Source organism: Leptonychotes weddellii, chromosome 1, assembly GCF_054177405.1.
Source record: "Leptonychotes weddellii isolate Sample4059 chromosome 1, ASM5417740v2, whole genome shotgun sequence".
NCBI lineage: Eukaryota > Metazoa > Chordata > Mammalia > Carnivora > Phocidae > Leptonychotes > Leptonychotes weddellii.
Genome location: NC_138369.1, coordinates 26909947 through 26929387, shown reverse-complemented (window position 1 = coordinate 26929387; position 19441 = coordinate 26909947). Strand labels below are relative to the sequence as shown.

General features: G+C 41.0%; 2 protein-coding genes and 1 pseudogene across 4 annotated transcripts in view; 2 read left to right on the top strand and 1 right to left on the bottom strand.

Moving 5' to 3' along the window:
* The window catches only part of THOC7 (THO complex subunit 7), a 331341-nt gene that overhangs the window by 3090 nt on the left and 308810 nt on the right, over nt 1–19441 (top strand). The window lies entirely within an intron of this gene.
* PRICKLE2 (prickle planar cell polarity protein 2) overlaps nt 1–19441 on the top strand; it is a 316927-nt gene that overhangs the window by 237421 nt on the left and 60065 nt on the right. The window lies entirely within an intron of this gene.
* Nucleotides 9150–9865, bottom strand: LOC102731023 (ubiquitin-conjugating enzyme E2 C pseudogene; annotated as a pseudogene).

The window sequence follows — 19441 nt, the reverse complement described above, 5'->3', positions numbered from 1 at the left end:
ATGACAGGGGGTGAGCCCCAGAAGCTGCCCACTTCCTTCTCCAGCATCTTGCCCCTGACTGACATCTCTTGAATATGGCCTGGGTACGAGGTTGTTTGTTAAAGGAGAATTCAGGATGCTTTCAAAATGCTTTCTTTTTTTTTTTTTTAAGATTTTATTTATTTATTTGACAGAGAGAGACACAGCGAGAGAGGGAACACAAGCAAGGGGAGCAGGAGAGGGAGAAGCAGTCTTCTCGCTGAGCAGGGAGCCCGGTGTGGGGCTCGATCCCAGGACCCTGGGATCATGACCTGAGCCGAAGGCAGGCGCTTAACGACTGAGCCACCCAGGCACCCCCTTTCAAAATCTTTTCACTGGTTCTGTTCCTCGGCCCTCTCCTTGGCCTGTTAACTCAGAAAATGCTCTGGTCCCTGTTACTGTAGAAGCATGAGTTTTACAGCTGTGACTCACCCCTGGGCTGGGTCCACAGTGCCAGCAGCCAGCTTTGCCATTCACTTTCGGGCTGTAGACAGTTTGTTCTTTTGAATGTGAGAAGCTATTTATACCGAGAGGGACAGAAGCTTGCAGATCTGGGGGAAGGGAGAGAAGAATGACAAAGTGCTTCATCTCTCTAGGCCTGCTGGGTGGTTCTGGTTCTTAAGAAGGGAACATACAATCAAATCATCCCTCTAAAAACCCCACAAACACCATCATTAGACTCACCAGCCGTTTGCACTACCATCTTCATTTCATTATTCTATCAGTACATGCTGAGCTCAGGATGGAATTTCATGGCTGCAGTGAGACACATGGCTCCCCAACTGGATTGGATTAAATTTCTTCTAAGCGGCCTCTGCTGTGTTCACCTTCCCTGTCACTCATCCCAGGGCTTTTGGTGCCGTGTGAGAGGTGAGTGGGGAAGGAAGTAGAAGGAGGCCCCAAAGCGATCTCCCGCACAGTTCTCAGCAAACCAGTCATATCAACGATGGATGCCGTGTTGATCTTGGCTCCAAAAATGCACTGACATCATCATGTGGCAGTGGGAAATATGCCTGTGTGCACTCTTCAATAAAACTGCCTGTTAATGAACTTGTTTTCAACAGAGCTGTCAGAGATGAGACTAGAAGCTGGGTTCAGGCTTCCGGGCCTCTGCCGGATCACATCAGCAGCCTTGTGGCCAGGTTCCACAAGCAGGGCCTTGTCAAGGCTTGTGTGCAGAGTGGGATGCCTGGAGAAACCAAGACTCATCTGCGAACACCAGAAAGGAGAGCTGCCTTGGGGGTTTCTGGCTTTCAAGATGGATGGCCCCCGTCTTTATAGTAAATGTTTTCTGGGATCCTCAGGATGGCTAGTGGGACTCAGGACTTGGACTTCCTGCCTGAGTGCACAGCTGCTGCCCTTTCTGTGGACTGAGCAGCCTACACTGAGCTCCTGTGACAGTTGATTTACTATCAGGATAATCTCTGCCTTCTGACTCATGAGATATTTTGAGTAGTTTCCTGAGATGGTTGGATGAATCTACTATCAAGTCAATTAATAACTGATCTCCACCTATCCATCTGTTTCTCTGTACTTTCATTCATTCACTTTGCACTCAGCCATTTATTCGTTTGACCGATATTTATGAAGTCATCATTACCTGCAAGCCCTTAGTCCAGGTGTGATTCCTCTGTGGCTGTTTTCCAAGTCCAGTGTAAAACGGGCACTTCCCAGCCCCTGTCTTGAGGTTTTGCTTCGTGTGACACAGACTCATTCACAGGCAGATGGAGACAACCCTCTCTGCGGAAGACCCACAGAGACTTCGGGCTCTGTGCTGCTCTCCCATGGCTTCTGTCTTTGAAGTACCTATTCTTCTCAGCTCATAGTGTTCCAGAGCATGAGCTTGGACACTCACTAGCTCTGTGTTCAAATCCTAGCTGTGTTGCTCCCAAACATTGACCAAGTTCATCCGCCTTCATGAGCTTTCCGTTCATCATTTGAAAAATGAGAATTTCATTAACTATAGCATGATTGTAAGGATTAAGTGAGACAATACCTTAAACATGGGGCTTTCTTTTAAATAGTGAAAAATCAGAAATAAACCCCATGTCCAACAATGGATGGGTGGATAAACAAAGTGTGTTGTATCCACAGAGTAGAATACTATTCTGCAATAAAAAGGGATGGACTCTTGAGATGTGCAACAGCATGAAGGAGTCGAAAAATCATTATTCTGAGTGAAAGAAGTCAGACCAAAAAATTACATACTGTATGATTCCATTTATATAAAACTCTAGAAAATGTAATCTATAGTGACAGCAAGCAGATCAGTGGTTACTTGGGGAAAGGAGGGGTGGTGAGAGTGGGAAGGAGGAATGGCAAAAGGGAAGAGGAGACTTTTGAGGATAATAGGGGTTTTTTCCCTCTATCTTGATTAAGCTGATGGGTTTGTGGCTATATGTATACATATAGTCAAAATTTATCAAGTTGTATACTCTGAATATGTGCAGTTTATTGTATTTCAATTACCTCAGTCTAGTGACTGATGAATGAACTTGCTCTTTAACAGAAAGGAAGGACGGCATCTTCTCATACCAATGGTGGGTTCTTCCTAGGGTTCTGTGGTTGCCTCAGGAATTAACGGAGCCTTCTGGCCAAGTGCTGTCAGAAGGAATTTGCTTGATATTAATTATGCACAATAAAAAGGAGATTGGGGACAGAACTCATCAACATCCAGATGGATGGCACTGAAAAATCAGTTCCACAGACTGGCTCATTTCATCATCTCTGTAAATTCTCTAGGACAGTGCTTAATATGTAGTTGGCACTCAGTAAATAATGGTGGTAGTTGTTATTGCTCTGGCTGATTAAAACTCAGTGATCAGATCTTGCTAATTATTCAGGCAGTTTCTGAATCTGAATTTCCTGCACCAAATGGATAAATTCATAAGCTCTCACTTGAGAGGGGATCAGGGCTGCCACATACAGTTGTACAGTTTGTGCACTGCACAAAGTTTCCTAGCCAAGGGGGTGATTGGAGGCTGATAGTCACTTGTGCTCTGATGATTCCCTAAAGGAAGAGTATCTTTTGCTTAGCATAAGGCACCTTGCATCTTACCTTGACGTCATGCAGGACTTTATCTTAAGAGATTGGGCACTTTTTCTAATTTGTAGTTGGGAGGGTATCTTGTAATTTCCATAAAGGTACCAAAAAGTCTAGCAGCAACGTAGAAGGGACTGTAAACATTAACTAGCCTAGCTTATTGATGACTTTATTTCTTATTTCCCTGCAATCCTGGGGTTTTGGGAAATCTATTGTCTGACCCTTGCCAAAGGATATTAGAGGAAGTGGTATTCCCATCCTAACTGGCACTGAGTGATTAGTAGCAGAAAGGAGGGAGATTTTTTTTTTTTCCTTCCAGGTTGATGGTCAAGATTGTGAATACTTCGTGCCCTTTTCTATTTTCTCCTTCCTCTTTCACATTTAGCAAATCATTGCAAGCATCATAGCCTTGGACAGAGAGGTAGGCAGGGGAAGGAGCTGAAATACCAACCAACCAATTTTGCTAAGCACTTGGCAACATTTCATGTTTGAGGGAGAGGTTCATATCAGTGTGGATAAATTTGACATTGAGCTTGTGCAGGATTTTGAAGTATCTATCTTCTCCTGGACCCCATTGCTATGTGGGTAATCAAGAATCCATCTGGATGATGAATATTACATAAGAAACAGCTCTGCCGAAATAAGGTCTGTGGGTGGTCTTTCCCAAGCATAGGGATTAAAAGCCATAACTGTGGTATCAGACACACCAGGGACCCGATCCACGTCTGCCACTCTGTCTATATTTATGACTGGAGCAAGTTATTTTACCTTGGTGAAGTCATTTTTCCTCATTTATAAAATGAGGTTGTAATGGTTCCTGCCTTATAGGGCAACTATTACAGTACCTGGCATTTCAAGAGGCATTAGATAGAATTACCGATTGGAAAGTCCAGTTGGTGTGAAAACACTTTTCTTGGAAAGGCCTATCTGTGATAACAAAACTGAGATCTAAGTCTGAAATGGTAGTCCAGAGAATAGGGGGAGAGCAAGGGCAGACACAAGAACTATAGAAATGAGACCACAGAAATTACTGAACCTAAACCATGCATTTGATGCTTAAGAACACAATCTGAGAGAAAGCCTATGATTTGCGTGTTGTTACATAGAGCCAGAATTTAAGGAGCAGAGTTTATCTACTTGACCCCTCTTCCCCCTATAACATCAGGGAACATACTTAAGGACTGTAGATCAGACAGATAGATAGAAATAGGGGCATTCAAGTCCAGAAAAAGTTATGAATCAGAAAAATCAGTTTCAGACAGTAATATCTCTAAGTGATCTTGACCGAGTTTCTTAGCACCATATAGCTTCTGTTTCTCATTTAGAAAATAAAGACATTAAATCTTTCCTCCCAATATAAAGTAAGAATAAAGAAGGTAATGTTTCCAAGTTATTAGAAAACAGCATCATAGAGTTAGTGAGCAATAATTACTATTGATGTAATACCCTCTTTTGCCTTCATAATTTTTTACCTTTTTGATTTTTCAATGGCTGAGAGAGGCATCTTAAAATTCCTCATTGTATTTATGGGTTTGTTTATCCTTGCATTTCTGTTTTTGCTTTATATGTTTTGAGGCTATATTTTGGGTGCCTACAAGTTTATGGTTATGCTATATTTTCCTAGATGTTTCCTTTTATCATTTTGTAGCATCCCTTTTTAGTGTGTTTTGCATTTGATTTATTTTAACATGAAAATCATTTTTAGGGCACCTGGGTGGCTCAGATGGTTAAGCGTCTGCCTTCGGCTCAGGTCATGATCTCAGGGTCCTGGGATCGAGTCCCGCATCGGGCTCCCTGCTCCTCGAGAGCCTGCTTCTCCCTCTGCCCCTCTCTCTCTCTCTCTGTCTGTCATGAATAAATAAATAAAATCTTTAAAAAAAAAAAGAAAGAAAATCATTTTTATAGCTTTTAAAAAGTTTATGAATGCTGCATTAATAATATTTTCCTGAAACATAAAAAGTGAACCAGTAGCTATTACAAAGTGATCAACATATTGTATCACTAATAATTTTGAAATGACCGAGGATCAGTTAATTGTTAATCAATTGTAGCATCCCTTTTTTATCACTACTAATTATATTGATTTAAATTCTGGTTTGTATAGTGTTAACATTGCACACTAGCTTCATTTTGGTGAATAACTGCAAGACTGTGTTTTCTTATTCCTTTATTTCACCTTTTCTTATGGATTTGTTTTAAGTAAGCAGCATATGATGGATAATGTGTTTTTCTTTTTAATCCAAACTGATAATCTATCTTTTAATTGATGAATATAATATAATATATTTACATGTTATGATAACTTAGATAATTATTACTACCACTTTTTGTTTGTGTTTGCCATCTTTTTTCCTCTACTTTTTTCTATTTTCTTGACTCCTATTTTTTAACAGAAGTTTCATTCATTTTCCTTTACTTTTGGAAAGCTGTGGAATATATTCCTATTTTTGTAGGGGTTGCTCACCATTTCCTAACATCCAACCGTGCTGGATCCCTTGCCACTGTTCATGTACCCTGAGCTCCCTTCATACTCAGGGTGTTCACATGTCATTCACTTTAAACAAGTATCCATGTTTCCATCCTCTTCCTAATTCTGACAGGGAACTTCTGTGATGTCCTTTTAGTACCATTTCTTAGATTACTCATGAAAGATTTTTCCCTCGCATCTTGAAAAGCCTGCATGTCAGTATGCTTTCCAGCTACCTCGCTTGAGTTTGTATTTGCTCAAGCATAGTAAAACAATTTAAAACCAAAATCACATCAATACTAATGATTTTGAGATCATATCATGTCTATTTTATATCTTTATTCCCTTTTCTTAACATAGATAAGAACAGATTTGGAAACTCCCCATTTTTATAGGTCTGCTTTCTAAAAAATATATGAGTAAAGTTAAAGTTTTGCTTTTCTTTTTCATCCATTTTCTGCTGATTTCCAAAAAAGTTTCAGAGGAATGTTCAGTAAACTAAAACAAGAGTAAAGATTGTTACAGGCAACAAGGGAAAATGCTGTAATTATGACAGAAGACCAAGACTACAGGGTACTACTACAACTAGACACTGTTGTTGGCTAAGCATGTAACGATATCTACTGTTTTTTGCATGAGATTGTGATGACATGTGGATGAGCATTGTTTTACACTAGACTATTAGGAATGTCAGGATGCTAAAGAGTACCTGCCAGAACTACCTATCTGGGTCTGAGCCTAGTTGATACTGAATTCTCTTTTCTTGCAATTATTGGCTAACACTTTTGATTCTTCTCATGCCACTTCTAGAATAATAAGGAGACTGTCTTGAGTGAGGAAGAGGTGCTATATAATGGAAATTCTGTGATCTGTGAAATGTTAAGTTAACGCCCTGAGGCTGAAAAGTCAGGAGAAATAACTTGCCCAATTATCAGTGCCGATTTATCTCATGGGTCTTCTCTTTGAACAGCTGAGTTCCCACATCCTCTCATTTGTTATGGATACTGATGACTGGGCCCAGTGTCTCCTCTGGAATCTTTAATTGCCTTATTAAAAAAGAAGGCAAGTTGCTTATAAAAAGACTTAAATGTAAGCATCAATATATTGTCTGACTCATTTTTTTTTCCCCACTGATTTTCACCAGAATTTCAGAGAAGTGTTACTGGAGAAGAACATTTGGTCCCAAAATGTAGTAAAAATTACTCTCAAGTAGTCAAGTTCATAGAAAAGAGAATGATAGTTGTGTGGGAGTGAGAGGGCAGGAATTGGGGAGTTAGTATTTAATAGGTATGGAATTTTAGTTTAGAAAGATGAAAAAGTTCTGGAGATGGATGGTGGTGATGATTGCCCAACAATGTACTTAATGCCACTTAAAAATGGTTAAAGGGGTATATATATTATATGTATTTTACCACAAAATAAGTACATAAAATAATAATAAACTAATAAAATTTAAAAATGTACTCTCAGGGATTGGAGCAGTCATTTCAAGGACCACATGGTCTTTGTTGGGGATAAATTTGAGCACATTATCTTCTCTTGCATAGACCTCAAAGAAAAAACTTTGTCAAGCCTGAATCAGTTCACATGATCCTTACCATGGAACATTCAAAGCATGCACATTACCAAATAACTCCGTTGATGTCCACCTTTTTTGGAATTCCATTTGGCCCATGTGGTTTTCATGATTAAGCAGCCACTCTAGCCTGTTCATTATTCAAGGCTTTAGCAGGAATCTTAAGCTTGAAGAATGAACTGTGACTGCATTGGCCATTTATTCATCAAATACTTGGGGTAGAGTGTAATCCTGTGACTGGTGTGTGAAGACAGTGTAGTGACATGGAAAGAGAATGAGCTTTGAAATCAGACCTAAATTGGAATCCTGGGTAAGCCCCTTACTCCTGAATAGGTCAAATAGATTAGAATCTAGTTGATCCTCATTATTCACAGAGTATTTGCAAATTTGCCTACTCATCATCAAAATTTGTTTGTAACCCCCAAATCGGTACCTGCAGCACTTTTGCAGTTATTCCCAGACATGTGTAGAGGGGTGAGAAAATTGAATCATCCACCATGCACATTGCCAGTTGAGGCTGAACAAGGTAATGCTTCTGCCTTTTGTTTCGGGTCTCATAAAATAAAGAAGCATGCTTTTTGTCGTCTATTTAGCGCTACATGTTTTGCAGTTGGTGATTTCACTGTTTAAGTTGCCTCTCAAGCTCAGTGCTAAAGTGCTGTCTATGTTTGTGAGGGCAAGAATCCTCTGAGATGTCTCAGGGAGAATATATGTTCAATAGATAATAATAGATCTTCACTCAGCATGAGTTCTAGTGCTGTCAACCGTGAATTCAATGTTAATAAATCAACTATATATATGTAGTTAAAGCAAGGTCTTGTATTGACCCACTGACAAAAATGTGACCAGAGGCTGGCAGGAACCTAGTCCTATATTTCACCTAGGAGCAATGGTTTACTATTCACTGCTTCGATGTTTGTCGTTAACTTTATAGAATATAACTACCATGAATAACAAGGATTGACTGTCGTTTCTTTTCCAAAAGGTAGTGTATTGCTCACACACCACTCCATTCTTTCTCTGCTATAGTGGGTATTAGTGCTGTTCACAAATGATTGACTCCTGCTTCCTCCGGGCACATGCAGATTACACATGACCATGTGACTTGCTTTAACCGATGAAATATATGCAGAAGTTGCATGCTTCACATCCAGATAAAAGCATTGAATTGCCAGTATTCAGCTCCAGCCTTTGTTTTCTCTGCTGTCATCATCATGGAGGCACATATTAATATAGAGCCTCAATTACCTGGGTCTCTTCCTACTCATCATATCAGAGATAGAGTGTAAGTGAGAAATAAAACTGGTGTGGATAAGGCTTTCATATACAGAATATATAAAGAACTCCTATAACTCAACAAAAAATTAAAAAAAAAAAAACACAGTTAAAAAATAGGCAAAGAACTTGCATAGAGACTTTTCCAAAGAAGATCAACAAATGGCCAATAAGGACTTGAAAAGATGCTCAACAGCATTATTCATTAGGGAAATGCAAATCAAAACCCCAGTGAGATACCATTTCACACCTACTAGGATGGCTATAATTTTTAAAAATGGGAAATAACAAGTGTGGGTGAGGATGTGAAGAAGTGGGAGCCCTTGTCCATGTATACTGCCGGTGGAAATGGCAAATGCTGCGGGCACTGTGGAAAACAGTTTGAAGTCCTCAAAAAAAATTAAATATATGATCTGACAAATCCGCTCCTAGGTATATACCCAAACAACCGAAAGCAGAGATTTGAACAGATATTTGTACACCATACAAGTACACATTGAAGTATTAGTCACAGTAGTCAAAAGGTGAAAACAACTCAAGTTTTTTGTTTGTTTGTTTTTTTTTAAAAACCCAATGGGGCGCCTGGGTGGCTCAGTCGTTAAGCGTCTGCCTTCGGCTTAGGTCATGATCCCAGGGTCCTGGGATCGAGTCCCACATCGGGCTCCCTCCTCGGGGGGAAGCCTGCTTCTCCCTCTCCCCTTCCCGCTGCTTGTGTTCCTGCTCTCGCTATCTCTGTCTCTGTCAAATAAATAAATAAAATCTTTAAAAAAAAAAAAAACCCAATGTATTTATTTAATATTTTCATCACAAGGGCTCAACCGGAGAGTTAATTTAAAAAACAGAAACAAAACAAAAATGACACCACAGCTTAAGATACAGAGTCCTGGACAGAAATGAAGAGAAAGACTATCTAAGGAGAAAATAAAAAGACAACACAAAGAGAGAGGCTGGATGGTTAGGGATCTTGGCTGGAGACCTGCTTTGAGTAGGTTTCTTGCAGATACTTCTTAAAGGCTGTGGGGTTTTTCCAGAGCTCGGCAGCATGCGTGTTCAAAGGACTATCAATGTTTGGTTCTCCTAGCAGGCTCTGGATGGACAGCAGGATGGTCCTGACATCATACAGGGCAGACCACTTGTCCTTCAGGATGTCCAGGCAGATGTTCCCCTGGCTGTCCACGTTGGGGTGCTAGCAGGGTGTGAGGAACTTCACCGTGGGCGCCTTGTAAGGGTAGCCACTGGGGAACTCCAGGGAGAGCTTATACCTCAGGTCTTCATACACTGTGCCTGCTGCCCCATGGATGGTCCCCACCCATTTGAAAAGGTTGTCGGATTCAGGGAAGGCAGAGATGCCTTTGTCACCAGACGTCATGAGGGTCATCAGCTCCTGCTGTAGCCTCTTGCCCACGGGGCCCCGGGCGGCGCCCCCGCTGGGCTCGGCTCCTTTGCGGGCGGCGGCGACGCTCGCGGTTCTGGGAGGCCATCCCGGGCGGCGCTGGGAGGGACACAGGAACTCCGAGAGCACTACCGCAACTGCCAACTCAAGTTTTATCAATAGATGGTTGGATCAACAAAACGTGGCGTATTCATGCAATGGAATAGTATTCAGCCATAAAAAGGAAGATGTTCTGATAGACGCTACAACACGAATGAACTTTGGGAAAATTATGCTAAGCAAAATAAGCCAGAAAAGAAAAATATTGTATGATTGCCCTTAGATGAAATAGCTACACTGGGTAAATTCAGAAAGGCAGAAAGTAGATTAGAGGCTACGGAAGGGAGAAATAAGGAATTATTGCTTAATGTAAGGTAGAGAGGTTTCTGTTTGATATGATGAAAATGTTTTGGTAAAAGATTGTGGTGGTGGTGGTTGTATGATATTGTGATTATAATTAATGACACTGAATTGTGCACTTTAAAATAGAATGGGGGCACCTGGGTGGCTCAGTCAGTTAAGTGTCTGACTCTTGATCCTCCGCTCAGGTCTTGATCTCAGGCTCATGAGTTCAAGCCCCGCTTTGGGCTGCACACTGGGCAGGGAGCCTACTTAAAAACAACAACAACAAAAAACAAAAATAAAATAAAATAATTAAAATGGCAAATCTTATATAGGCTTTACCACAATAAGAACATTAAAAAATTTTAATTTAAAAAATGTGCAAAGCCAGTGATATTTTCTTGTTGTTTGTTACGGTGGCATCGTCTAGCTCATCCTCACCAAACCTTCCTTCCCATCTGTTTCTCCACAATAGCATAGTGTAGGACGTTCAGAGTTTTATGGCCATATCTAACCTTGAACTGAAGTCCAAGGTATAACTTTCGCTGATCTTTTGGCCTCTCAGAGCAGGGAGGACTCAGTTCTTGCCATTATATGCATGATACATTTGAAACTTAATGGAGCAGGGAGTGGAACTCAGGCTGAAGGTAGCCATGGTGGTTAGAAATATTTATTCAGTAATATATATGCAGCCCCTTAGTTCTCATACTTTTTCATGGGTTCACAACCATCATTTAATGGGCAGAAATGAAACTGCCTTAAATGAACTGATTCCAAATAAAGATCACCAACACACACACACATATATATATGTATTTTTTTTTTTGAGAGAGAAAGAGCATGCGTGAGCAAGAGCATGCACACATAGTATGTGTGTGTGGGAGTGGGGAGGGGACTCACCCTCTCAGGGCTCATCCCTGAGATCATGACGTGAGCTGAAATCAAGAGCCTGCTGCTTAACTGAGTGAGCTACCCAGGCACCCCAACCCACTTGTAATTTAAAATGGATTTCCAACAGCATCCTGTGATCACCAATCTCCTGTCTATTTAAGGAAGAATTCTTAACTAGAATTATAGCATGTATCCTTATACATCACTTTGGGTAGTTAAAAAGTTGCATTTGTTGTAGGATTTCTCTTGTTGCTGCTTTCTAAATTTTCTTCAAAATGGTTTTACATGACATTGCAAATCTGTCTTTTCTAATAATAGAGGCGGAAAATGGACTAATTATGTGAAGTGTAGAATCAGAAACAATAACTTAATACACAGGAAAGATGCCATACAGGAAACTCCTAAGGAGTCCACCTAGGGAAGAGGTAACCCAAAACTGATATATTTATTGGGACACAATTGCTACATGTCCTTCCAATATAAGTGTTCTCCTCCTTTTTTACTAACAAAACCTGATTTTATTCTGAACAGCAGTTGTTTAACTAGGGGTTACATTTCCTAGCTTCTCTTAGAGCTGGGTCTAGACAAAAGGTTACAAATAGAAGTTGGATAGTACGTCTAAGAAATTTCTTTAAATGTTATTGATCCAACTGGGAGATAGGTAATATTCCCCTTGACGTTCTCCATCTTCTTGCCTGGAATGTGAAAATGATGGCTGGAGCTCCAGCAACTATTTTGTGATTTGGAGAATAGATGCCACAAACAGGATGGTGGTATAGAAAGATAGAACCTAGATGCTTGGTGGTTTGTACAAAATGCCATGTTGGCCCTAGACCATTATACTTAGGTTATTATTACTAGCTGCCCAATTCTAATGCAATGAATTTCTTACACCCACTGTTTTTATTTTCAGTAATAATATCTGACAATTATATACGGCCTTACAGTTAACAGTGTATTTTCATTCTATCATCACCTTTATTCCTCACAATGCTGCAAGATGAGTACAATTATCCTAGTCTTAGAAATGAAGACACGGAAGCCCAGAGAATTTAGATAACTTCGTCACAGTTGCAGACTGAACATCTGTTATAGTCAAGACTCAAACATTAAATATCAAATGCAGTTTCCCTCTTCTACACTGTAGACAAATAGTAACATAGTTGTGGTTTGAATGGCTATCCCAGAAGTGGAGAATCTTTTTTCTTTTTCTTTTTCTTTCTTTCTTTTTTTTTTTTTTAAAGATTTTATTTTTATTTATTCATGAGAGACAGAGAGAGAGAGAGAGAAGCAGGCTCCCAAGGAGCAGGGAGCCCGATGCGGGACTCGATCCCAGAACCCTGGGATCATGACCTGAGCCGAAGGCAGACACTTAACCATCTGAGCCACCCAGGCGCCCCCCCCTTTTTTTTTTTTAAGTAAGAATCAATGACCTACTAGAGCACCATTGGCCATTCCCAGGCCAGCTTAAAAAAAGTAGAGTTTTATTAAGGTTTCAGGAGGGGTTTTTGTTGTTGTTTTTCTTTCTTGTGGATACCTACAATATGTTCGACTCACATCCTTTTTAACGTTAGAAGAGAAAATCAGACACCTGCCAGTACATAAGTGACTATTTTTAAATGTTCTTCGCTTCTGGATTATACCCAGGGATTTAAGAAGGAAACAAGAAGGGAGCAGAGGAAAAGATGTATAAAGAAAGGGTAAAATTTGGGGCACACGGATGGAGGGAATATGGAAAGGACTAGCAGAGTGAGACCTGTAAATATTTTGAAGAGCATATCAGTGAAAGTAGATGACTTGGCGCAACATGCTATTTGCCAGAACCATCAAAGACAGAGCTAGAGCTGGGTGGTTGTCTTCATGTCCTTGGAAGTAGTCTTTAGGTATTTACAGGCCTCCTAATGTTTTACCTTTTTAAAGAGAGTTTGCCAAGGAAACTGATGATATAAGTTTCTGACAGTGGTGTGCTGGAATTGGCTGACCTCACAAGATCCCATTGGTCAGTTTTCAGGAATTCTGTAAGCCAGTTGTTAAAGTCAGCCTTTTTTTTTTTTTTTGAGAATGCAAATTTTTTTTTAATTCAATTAGCCAACATATAGTACATCATTAGTTTTTGATATAATGTTCAATGATTCGTTAGTTGCATATAACACCCAGCGCTCATTCAGCCATTTTTAAAGCTTAATTGTATAAACTTAACTTATATTAAAAACAAAGGTGATAGGTACTCAGAACTCATCCCTTCATAATTACTTTCCTGTGTTTCACTGTTATCTGTACACTTGGGTTTATTTCTTCTATTATATCCATGTGGTGGCAATACCATATAATGGATGCTACTCTGCATCTCTTCCCAGTCCCACATCCAATGACGTCACATGGGTAGCTAGAAATCATCCACAGCAGGATTGTTTCCACCATGGAAATGGGCAAGGGTACAAATTTAGGAATTTGATTTATTGTTCTTTGTAGTGTTTTTGTCTGCCTCGGATGGCTCTTGCATTATTTTAACTTTGCATTATGGTCACTTGCATACTTGTCTTATATACTGTACTCAAATATAACCTCCTTCATCCGGAGATCATTTCTTATTTGTATGCATGTCCTTTCCCCACAAGCACTTGACCTGTTCCGTGCATATAGGAGACGGCCCTGTCCAGTCTGCTCAGGCTGCCGTAATAGAACACCACAGACTGGGTGGCGTCAACAGCAGATTTTATTCCTTCACAGTCCTGGAGGCAAGAAGTCCAAGATCTAGGTCCCGGCAGGGTTGGTTTCTGGTAAGGCCTCTCTTCTTGGCCTGCAGACGACTGCCCTCTGCGTATGTCTTCACATGGCTCTTTCTCTGTGCGTGCACGCTCCTGGTGTCTCCTCCTCTTCTTATATGGACGTCAGTTCTTTCTGATCACAGCCCCACCCTTCTGACCTCATTTAAATGTAATCCTCTCTTTAAAGGCTCTGTCTCCAAATACAATCACTTTGGGGTTTAGGGCTTCAGCATGTGAACAGGTGGGCACAATTCAGTCCATGACATAGGCATTTATGACTTAGGCATTCGATGGCTTCAGAGCTAAAAAACAGAGCCTTCGCTGCGTGCCTGCCTCTGTACTATGACATTATACCCTTTGATCCTCATGGCAGTACTTTAAAGTGAGTTTTATTGTCCCCATTTTACAGATGAAGATATTGACTTCTTAAGAAATATAGAGTAACTTGCCCAACTGTGTACAGATGGAAAGTGTTCAATCCGGTATTCAGACCCAAACAATATGATTCCAGAGTCCAAACACTTAACCACTATAGGAAACTACCATCCTGCTTTTTCCATGCATATGTATGTGTATATTTTGTCTAAAGGCAATATTGAAACTGTTACCAAAAAAAGTAAGCAACTGTTGAGGAATTTTTAGCAGGGCATGTATGCAAATGTGTAGACATTCTGCAAAGAGTGTTTTGGTAAAATTGGGGTAGGGGAGTCTTTATGTAATTGTAGTTTGAAGGGGAAGTGTTGAAACTCCAACTTTTTTCATTTCTGGGACCTCTTCTTCAAGACAGGATACAATAACTGCCAGGTAATGCTCCAAACTAAATGGAAAGTATTTTCTAACTAAACATTGAAGTTTAATATTCTAATATTCTCAATAAAAAATTTAAAAAACTTAAAGGTTTGGAAGGAGTGAGTATGTGGAGCCAGGAGGCATATAAGAAGAACAACTCATGCGATTTGCGATTACAGGAACTACTTAGGACATAATGTGATTATTTTCTGTAATTTGAACAAAGTTGACTCAACTTGGAAGAAATTCTATAGCTTCAAATACAAATGGGAGTTGTTTTTGCCCCCTCCTCTTAAAGGAATAGTCCCTCGTCAGTTATTCCATTCATCTTTCTAGCTTGCTCCTCCGTCCCCCCACATCAGGAATCTTCAGTGACAAAGCAGGTGCTTTGATGAGATGAAAGGGAAGCTCTGTGAGTTTTACTCTGGTTCCTCTGGAAATCTCACCTGTATTCCCTTGCCCCATGTATCTGTCCAAATCCTTCCATAAACCAGAGAGGCAGAAAGGTGAGATTTGAACACAGCATGCATTCACTCAGCAAACATGTGTTGAGCACCTGCTAGGTATAAGACACTCATCTGGGGATAGATAGTCAACCAAATCCCGGGTATTCACATTCTAGAAGGAAGAGAGAGACGGTGAATGAGTAGATTATGCATCAGCAAGTGGTAAGTTCTTTGAAGAAAAGCAGGTTAAGTGTTTACCAGTTTCAATGCTATTGACATTTTGAGCCAGGTTATTCTTTACTAAGGAAGCTATTTTCTGCATGGTAGGAGACGTAGCAGCATCCCTGCCCTCAACCCACTATATGCAAATAGCATGTGTGTTTGTACATACACACACACTCACCCCAGTCGGGACAACCAAAAATGTCTCCAGACATTCCTGAATAACCCCTGGGGGTCAACATTAACCCCATTTGAGAAGCACTGGTCTCAAGAGTAAGAGGTGATGAAGGTGCTGATTTATTAGGGTAGTCCTCTCTGATGAGGTGACCTTTGAGCAAAGACTGGAGGAAGTGAGGGTGGGCAATCACATAAATATTGGGGGGAAAGAATGTGCCTGGCAAAGAGAATGGCTAGTACAGAGGCCCTGAGGTGGGAGGAATAGCAAGGAGGCCATTGGGAGCAGAACTGAACCACAGGAATATAGTAAGCGATATGATCTGGCAAGTGTTAAGGAGACATGATCTTGATCATACAGTGAAGACTTGGGCTTTGAATCAGAGGGGAATGGGAAGCCATGAAAGGCTTTAAGAAGAGCAGCGACATGATCTGGTTAATATTCAAATAGGGTAGGTCTTTTGCTGAATAGAGAATCAGATGCAGGGAACAAAGGTGAAAGCCAGGGTCCGGGAGCAGCTGTGGCAATAAATCCCATGAGCACTTAGTCCTGGCTGGACGGTCCTACAGGGGTGGGGGAGGGTGACTGGATTCTGGGTATGTTTTGAACCTACTTCTGATATGGTTTAATGTTGAATCAGACATTGGGTGCCAGAAAAAAAGAAAGAAAGAAAGAAAAAGCCTTTGAAATATTCTTCTTTGAAAATACTGCATATGAGCTTTTATTTCTGATTTTTGATCCTAATCCTATGGGAGTTAAAGCACCATGGAGACATTATTTAGGCATTAGGTATTGGACTGTTATTTCCTACATTACTTCCTGAGTAAACCAATTAAAATTATAATGTGGGTCTTCAGGAGAAAAGGAAAGGAGCCAAACTTGGTACAATTTTACCTCTTAGATGCCACTTAACACCACTCTTCTCTTCTTGCTTGGGTAATGAAATTCTGGCAAATGGGGGCACAGCGAACAAATGGGCCCTTAAAAGCAGCCCATCACCACTTGCTTATGGCTGTAATGCTTCCCGATTGTTCTCTAGGTCTCCATTTCAGAACTAGTGTGCACTTTTCATAAAAACCACCACGTGCCACAAATTCAGGCAGCATCTTTCCCTTCTTTGTAGCACTGGCCTTCTGAGACCTCACTAGATATTGCCTTCCTGAATTGAGGTAGATTAACTGAGGTTCCAAGCTTCTCAAACTGCAGGAGAGGGAGAGTGTGAAATAAAGGTCTAATCTTCTAGTTAGTCTCTGGGTTAAGATGGGCTTTTATAAAGCCTTTCAAATGTGTCACATCAGAGATTATACTTCAGGAGTTTTTACCTTCACCTTGTGGAGTCATGTTTGCCTTCTTCTTAAACCAGTGTTTCTCCTGGTGTGGTATGAGGTGTTTATTAAGAATATAGAATTCTGGGCTTTTTTTTTTTTTTTCAGACCCAGAAGAATGAAAATGGGGATAATGTTTAATGAAGACCTCAAATGATTCTGCAGTGTTCTAACATTTGAGAACCATTGCTGTATCATTTAGGAATGGCATTCAGTTCCTAGTACCCAAGACTAAATAAAAAAATCATTTCTTTCTCTCGTTGGTAAATGAAGTTCGGAGATAGGCAATCCAGAGCTGGTTTGGTGTTCCATGGTACAATAAGGAACTTCATGGAACAGGATGGCTGCTGGAGCTCCAGCCATTGTTTTTACATTCCAGACAGGAAACAGTAAGAAGGGGGAATGGGCAAAAAAAAAAGGCCTTTGCCAACTGCTCAGCCTCCCAGGAGTCACATGCTACGTGTCATTGGCCAGAATTTAATTGCTTGGCTACTCATAGCTACTAGGGAGATGTAAAAATACTGTTCTAAGCTGGGCATATTGATGCTTCAAGTAAGATTTTGGTATTCTTATTAAGGGAGAAAAGGAAAATGGATGTAGGTAGATAGCCATGTCTGCCACAACTCCCTTATACCATCATTCCATGGAGTTGTGGAAAGACCGTTTCATTTGGAGTACCTCATATTTTACCTACTGCCAGTTCATTTGGGACCATATGTTGGTCATTTTATGGAGCACACCGAAGGAAAACGTGTTCATCATGTATGTGGTCAGTCATACATATTGGGAATCTACTATATCTGGTTTTTTAGTTCTTTCCCATCCATCTGCCAGTCTCTCTTTTTCTTGATAAAGAAGGCCAAGAATCCACGAAAAACAAAGGAGAGGATAAGGGAGCCAAGTCCAAAAATGGCTCTCCCCCTATTTAGCTGTGTGATGCTCAGTCTAATGAGTACAATCTACCAGCCTCCAGGGCATGGGGAGGGTTTACGAGATACCGTATATAAAAACACCCTGCCATAAGAGCCACTCCGTAAATAAATATGTTCATTGATTCCTTCCTTCATTTAGAGGGTGAAGGACAATTCAATCTGAGATCAGCCAAGAAAGTCTGACTTCTTTGTTGGGTTCGCACTCTTAAGAACACAGGATGCTTTTGATACGCAAAATGTCCCACCCAATAATAGGAGCACTTTGCCCTTAGAATGGCTTATCCTTACCAGAGCTGATGGAATCCCCCTTCTTAAGCATGTATGTAGGTGTGGCAAGAGACACCTGCAAAATTAAGTGAGATTCAACAAGTTCCGAACCTCCCCTCCTCTGGGCCTCCTGGATCTCCGGGCATGTGTAGGAATAGCATCATTTACCTGGCACTCTCAAGGCATTGGCTATTGAGGGAAAACTGCTGGATGACTCTAAGGCTCTCAAAATGTGCTCCCTGGACCACCAGCAGGGGCATCAAAGGAGAAGGTGGTACAAATGCGAACCATCGGGCCCCACCCCAGGGCTGTGGAATCAGAAAGGTGTTTTAAGAAGCTGTCCTCGTGGTTCTGATGCGAGCTAAAATTTGAGAACCACCGCTCTAAATGAAGCACTTTGCACTTTTTTTTTTTTTTAATTAGCACACTTTTCTCTCCAACAGGGAGTCACTTGACTCCCTCCCTCCCTTCTCTGCCCAGGCAGATAGGCTGTCAAATGTGCAGTTCCTTCTAACAAACCCAGTCTTTCCAACTGGGCGAGGCCTTGCTTTGTAGATTTTATTTGCACACCGACTAAAGCTCTAACAATCCCTCTGACACAGACTGAAGCTCTTGCCAAACCTCGCTGTGGGGAGTGACACCATAAATAAAGGCCTTCAGCTATCTCATTTTCCTGAGCCAGTTGATTGTGTGCAAAATGCTTTTGTTTGGGGGAAGTGTACCTCTTACAGCTCAACCCAGGGTGCGGTATCGCAGGGCACCTCTACCTGAGTAATGAGTACATGGAACCAAGTTTCTAGCACATGCCATAGTCCTTTTGGAGAATGATACTCAGTATACACAGGAGGAAAAAGTGATCACCGTAGCACGTGTTGCTTGGTCATGGTCATCATTGACAAAATTCTATTGGATATGATTATTTGCTTGTGAAAATTAACGAGAGAAGCATGGTTGGACGAAAATGAGCAATCTGCAGAATTTTCAGTGGTGGTGCCAAATTTAATTTCCGTAGTGCCAGAAAGTGCACTAAATACTTTCCCCTTACCGTTGGTTTGCTCAGTGTTTGTTTTGGGCTACACAGTAGTTTTATTTTGGAGGATGCCGAAGGAAACTACATGCAGCAGTTCTTTGTCGAGCCAGACCCAGATTGGGAATTCAAGAGGGGAGCTTCTCCATCCTACCCATCCCTTTGCTGAAGGAAGAGCTTGGACTTCCCAAGCTCTTGAACACCAGGAGGAGACACAGAAGCCAAGTGATGGAAGGACCAAGGGAAGTGGTGAAGGACCAACTCATTCCCCATCCTCCGAGCAAGCCGGATCACCTGCCATGTGACATGGGGACGATTTGGGAGGTTGTTAGTTAATATTAGCTGATTTGGTTTCAAAATGGTGCATTTCACTAGGTAAGTTTTGAAGTCATCCACCAAACTGTTGACTGCCTTTTGAGAGGAATTATTTTTAGTACATTCTGTAT